Consider the following 6,000-nt stretch of genomic DNA (forward strand, 5'->3'; position numbering starts at 1 on the left):
TTCCCTGTAATGCACAGCGTTGAGATTGCCTGCAATGACAACAAGCTCAGTCCGATGATGCTGTGACACACCGCCCCAGACCATGACGCACCCTCCACCTCCAAATCAATCCCGCACCAGAGTAAAGGCCTGGGTGTAACGCTCATTCCTTCGACGATAAACGCGAATCCGACAATCAGACAAAACTGCGACTCGTCAATGAAGAGCACTTTTTTGCCAGGCCTGTCTGGTCCAGCGACGTTGGGTTTGTGCCCATAGGCGACGTTGTTGCCGGTGATGTCTGGTGAGGACCTGCCTACAAGCCCTAAGTCCAGCCTCTCTCAGCCTATTGGGGACAGTCTGAGCACTGATGGAGGGATTGTGCGTTCCTGTTGTAACTCGGGCAGTTGTTGTTGCCATCCTGTACCTGTTCCGCAGGTGTGATGTTCGGATGTACCGATCCTGTGCAGGTGTTGTTACACGTGGTCTGCCACTGCGAGGATGATCAGCTGTCCGTCCTTTCTCCTTGTAGCGCTGTCTTAGGTGTCTCACAGTACGGACATTGCAATTTATTGCCCTGGCCTACACTTGCAGTCCTCATGCCTCCTTGCAGCATGCCTTAAGCACGTTCACGCAGATGAGCAGGGACCCTGTGCATCTTTCTTTTGGAGTTTTTCAGTCAGTAGAAAGGCCTCTTTAGTGTCCTAAGTGTTCATAACTGTGACCTTAATTGCCTACCGTCTGTAAGCTGTTATTGTCTTAACTTAACAACCGTTCCACAGGTGCATGTTCATTAACTGTTTATGGTTCATTGAACAAGCATGGGAAACCGTGTTTAAACCCTTTACAATGAAGATCTGTGAAGTTATTTAGATTTTTACGTTTTATCTTTGAAAGACAGGGTCCTGAAAAAGGGAATGTTTATTTTTTTGCTGAGTTTAGATGTTGTGTCAGAAACATAATATTTTCTAAACAAATTAAACAACATTGTCGGTAGGCTAGTCCGGTCTTTCTGTTCTGTTGTGATTTACAGTTCCATTTTCATAGAATTTAATGGTTCGGCCTATGAATGACTGATATTTTGTCCTCTCCTCCAAGCTTCCGTCCTTTTCTCCTCCACCAAAAACTGTTAAGCTTTAGGAGAGTGTGTAGGAGAGTGTCAATTTGTGTATCCTACTGCGGTAGAGTTTTGAAATCCACCACACACACTTTGAAACAGCTGTTGTTTTTCTCAGATGAGAAAAGAATACACACATTTAAAAACAATACGCTACTTATGCTTTTTTCTATAAAATGTATAGCACAACTATCTACATTTCTTTTTACACATGTATTTTGGGTTTCCCCCTCTGTGATTTAATTTTCTTGATGATACACTAGTGATTTTTGTATTCTTTTTTTTGTTGTATTATTATTAATTCTTATTTACAGTGACAGCCTACCCTGGCGAAACCCAGACGATGCTAGGCCAATTGTGCGCAATCACAGCTGGTTGTGATACAGCCTGGAATTGAAGCAGGGTGTCTGTAGTGATGCCTCTTAGCACTGAGATGCAGTGCCTTAAACCACTGTGCCACTCGGGAGCCCGCTGGAGAGTTAAAGGAGAGTTTCATTTCATACAAGCACATTAGTATCCACGTTTTCTCTGCACATCTGATTACCTTTGACCTTTTTCAAGAGGAGGCGAGGAGAGGATAGAATTCCAATTTAGATTCTCCCTTTGTAACAGTGATTTCACAGTGCAGAGTTTTAGAATACATGTTGCCCTTTAGTGGTGATAGGATAGTACCTCATTGAGGAATTAAATCTTGCAGCAATAAACTGCACATTTATCACATTTGTCGTTTAAGGAAAGGCTGCATGAGTCAATCTGTTGATGCGAATTGTGGTAAAGTTAAATATGTAATCTGTAGGCTTAAGTAACACATTTGGGCGGCAGTGTAGCCTAGTGGTTAGAGTGGTGGACTAGTAACCAAAAGGTTACAAGTTCAAATCCCAGAGCTGACAAGGTACAAATCTGTCGTTCTGCCCCTGAACAAGGCAGTTAACCCACTGTTCCTAGGCCGTCATTGAAAATAAGAATTTGTTCTTAACTGACTAAATAAAGATAAACATTTAAAAAAAATGTAACCACAACAGCTTGCATGGCATTTGTTAAGCAGTACCCCAGTATTTGATATTATTAATTCTCTGTTCTATTCAAGTCAGCAAAGCTGTTGTTTTTTAATCAACAGAGTTGGGCACTCAGCCAATCATCCAACAGCGCTGTTGTAAACGTTTTAATTTCCAAGCATGTTAGCAGTATTGAATCATAAAACAGAAAATGTAAAATGATCAACATCCATATTTTCCATTTATTACTGTGTGATTTAATCAGAATCAAGTGCCATCTGCTTTGAGACAAAAAATCTGAAACATCCAAAATATCACCTCACATGGCTGCAGTCTATAAAATAGACTAGAAAGTAAAACATTGACATCATAGCTCAAGTGGGGAAAGCCAGGGCATGATGAAATCACTAAATACCCCAGGCACAAAGTAGATTAAGCCTAGCAGCTCATGACCCAATCATTCAGAGGCAGACAGAGCCCACAGCAGGCGATGTGTTAAGGGGACAGAGTCAGCAAATTAACCCCATGGGATCACAACATGGTCCACACACAGAGGGCCAGATTGGATGGAAAATAAATCAAAACAAAGCTCTTTTAGGCCAGCCCACCCAGAATAGCCAGCGACAATAACATCACAACAGAGGAAATGTGAATATTTGGAACAAATGGCGTCCCATACTAAAATAATCCGAACTGCGAAGCCTCCATATGCAAATAAAAAAAAGTAATTACTTAGTCAGAGGTTTAGGAGCATCTGACACTTTGAGGTTTTAATCTGACATATGGTTTGTTTGTGGGAGCAGAGGAGTGTTGTCATACAGAAGGTTTAAAACTGATTTTAGGGGGTAGAATACTAATTGTATATGATTCAGATTACAAATATTTTAGTTCCATAATATTATATCATCTGTTCCCCCCAACATCATCTCTGATGTTTTATGTGATGACATCACAGGTATAGCAATAGGATCTCAAATGGTCACAAGCCTTTTGAGAAGAGGAGCCTCAGCCATATTATATCATTCTTAGTTGAGACCATTACAATGTGCTTCAATTACATAAAAAAACTATGACGGTTCCTTAATGATTATGACACATGACCATTTAATGCCCAGTCTGTGGAGAAATTGACTGAATTGGCGACACTTTTACATCAGAGCCTAGTGGCGAGGAAACACTTTATTTTAATACATTTCCTCGCGTCCTCTCCTCTGTCATTTCTCTGTGATAGTAAACTCTCCATCAGTTTCTGTGGCCAAGAGTTGGAATAAAATCATTAAACCATAAGTCACTTGGCAAGCAGGAATAAAGGGCCCTCTGTTTCTCTGAGTCCTGAAAAGAGCTGCATGGTTTGTTGGTTTCATTCAGAAACCAACAAGTTAATGTTGCATATAATGTAATGTTTTGGTACTTAAAATGTGATTTTACATTGACTGATGAAGCATAGTATATAACTACTGTAAGGTAAAACTGGTGTAATCAGAGGTGAGGCTTCTTCCAACAGCCAATCATTCTAGAAAGGGTCTGAAAAATGTACCAAATATGATACATGTATGACCACACGAGGGCCCCAGAGAGAGCTCTGAGAAGACAGTTCTTTTAAAAAAAATGCTGGTTCCAGGACCCCACCTTAAATAAGTAATTCAGTATCAATAACAAAACCAGAGTAGAGCTACAATTATCTGGTTCTCAATAGATTTGGGATATTTAAGAATACAGTACATACTAACATTCACTTACATTGAAAAAATCACCCTATAGCCTGTGTGAGCAATGTGCTGCGAAAAGCACAGCATGTGTCACGCTATCAACACCTGTCATTGACTATTAGCTACATAAAGGTGATGTTTAACCCTCAGTGGTATACATGTTTAAGCATTCCCTATAATGTTTCTGGCTTTTCTATACAAGGCTTTATTTAGTTTTGAATTGATCAAATTGCCCCATTGTAAAACAGTGCCTACTCAAGTGCCCACCACATACTGGTTATACTACTTGTAACAGGTTATATTCCTATAACCCTAAGAGGATAGCTAGGGACTTCTGTGTGCTTCCTTGCCTGTGTGTGTATACCCTTTCTCAGGGCTAGGGAAACCCCCTTGGCCCTTCCTCAAGACATGAAGGGAGAGTGTTGGACTGCTGAAAATAAACCCCTATTAAAGCCATTTTATTCTTGCTTCAGAGAATCATGACAGCAGAAACTGTCTCCCTCTGTAACATGTGGTGGGAGATATTTTGGGACATTAGCCTGCAAATAGACCACAAACCTATACATGACACAGAGAGCCAGGACAGTGATCTTAATTATTATGATGACAATTAATGATGCGTCTTATCTACAGTATATGGTCCTATGCTTCTGTATTGCATATACTGCGTGTACACTTTAGAACATAGTGTTTTCAGTGGTGGAAAAAGTACCCAATTGTCATAAAAGTAAAGATACCTTAATAGAAAATGACTCAAGTAAAAGTGAAAGTCACCCAGTATAATTGCTAAAATATGCTTAAGTATCAAAAGTAAAAGTATAAATCATTTCACATTCTTAAATTCTTATATTCTTATATATTAAGCAAACCATACGGCACCGTTTTCCTATTTTTTAAATTGACGGTTAGCCAGGGGTACACACCAACACTCAGACATTTACAAATGACGCATGTGTGTTTAGTGAGTCTGCCAGATCAGAAGCAGTAGGGATGACCAGGGATGTTCTCTTGATAAGTGGGAATTAGACCATTTCCCTGTCCTGCTAAGCATTCAAAATGTAACAAGAACATTTTGGGTGTCAGCGAAAATGTATGGAGTAAAAAGTACATCATTATTTTTTAGAAATGTAGTGAAGTAAAAGTTGTCAAAAAAAATTGTATAGTAAAGATACCCCAAAAAACGACTTAAGTGCTTTACACCAGTGAGTGTTTTAGCACATAGTAGCCTATGACATTTAAATTGGTCTCGGGAAAATTGCACAATGGGTCATTTTGGGTTCAGTGATTTAAAAATAAACAGTCTACATCTGAAATGTTTTGTCAATAAATAATATACTTAGTTGTGACTGTCCTGTTTATGAATATAAGATTGTCTGGGGGTCTGTCTACTCTTATTGAAGACAATAATATTCTTCAAGACATGTTTAGCGTACAATTTGAAGGTAAGAATTTCAGAAACTCATTTTCACCAACAGAAATGGTTACGGCAGTAGTTGTCTTCAATGTTTCAATATTTAGTCACCAGTATTTAGGGACGGTTACCAATGCAATGCTTTCTCATGACCAAATGCCATGGAGCCACCCAGGGCTGTTCTTGTGATGATGAAGTTTGACCATCCCGTGTCAGTATCATGATGAGGGAACAGTCCAATGGAAGATTCTCTTCCACCACCACTACAGAGATAATTGGTCCCTTATACTACATGATTGAACTGGGTCACTTAACTGTGAAGTGGCCAGGACTTTATAGAGGATTTTAATACAGATCATTTAGTTTAACTCCAGGAGGTCCAGTAGGATAGGGAGAGTGGAGATCACTGGTTTAGTGAGAAGCTGAGCCACAGGGCTGAACCACAGTCCATTACCCCACATTTAGGTCCTGTACTGTTGGTTCATGTGGCTATAAGGATAGTTCCAACCAGCAACACAGACAGATGAATTTCACCACAATAACCTACAGATACTCTTTTAATAGAAGGGAGTATTTAAAGATCATCTATTATTATGTTTAAACTAACCCCAACCAAACATTTAGGATAAGTTGTTACATATGTATGTTTTGTAAATGTGCCCACAGAGAAGGCTTAGAGATTGTATTCAGTTGACATGATGCCTTTCATTTGTGATTTCCTGGCTCTGTTTATCTGACTGTCACATCCTAATTTTCTTTAGGCTATGGAGGCTGGGAGCACAACTGGGT

The sequence above is a fragment of the Oncorhynchus mykiss genome, chromosome 8, assembly GCF_057628025.1.
Source record: "Oncorhynchus mykiss isolate SJ-2025 chromosome 8, ASM5762802v1, whole genome shotgun sequence".
NCBI lineage: Eukaryota > Metazoa > Chordata > Actinopteri > Salmoniformes > Salmonidae > Oncorhynchus > Oncorhynchus mykiss.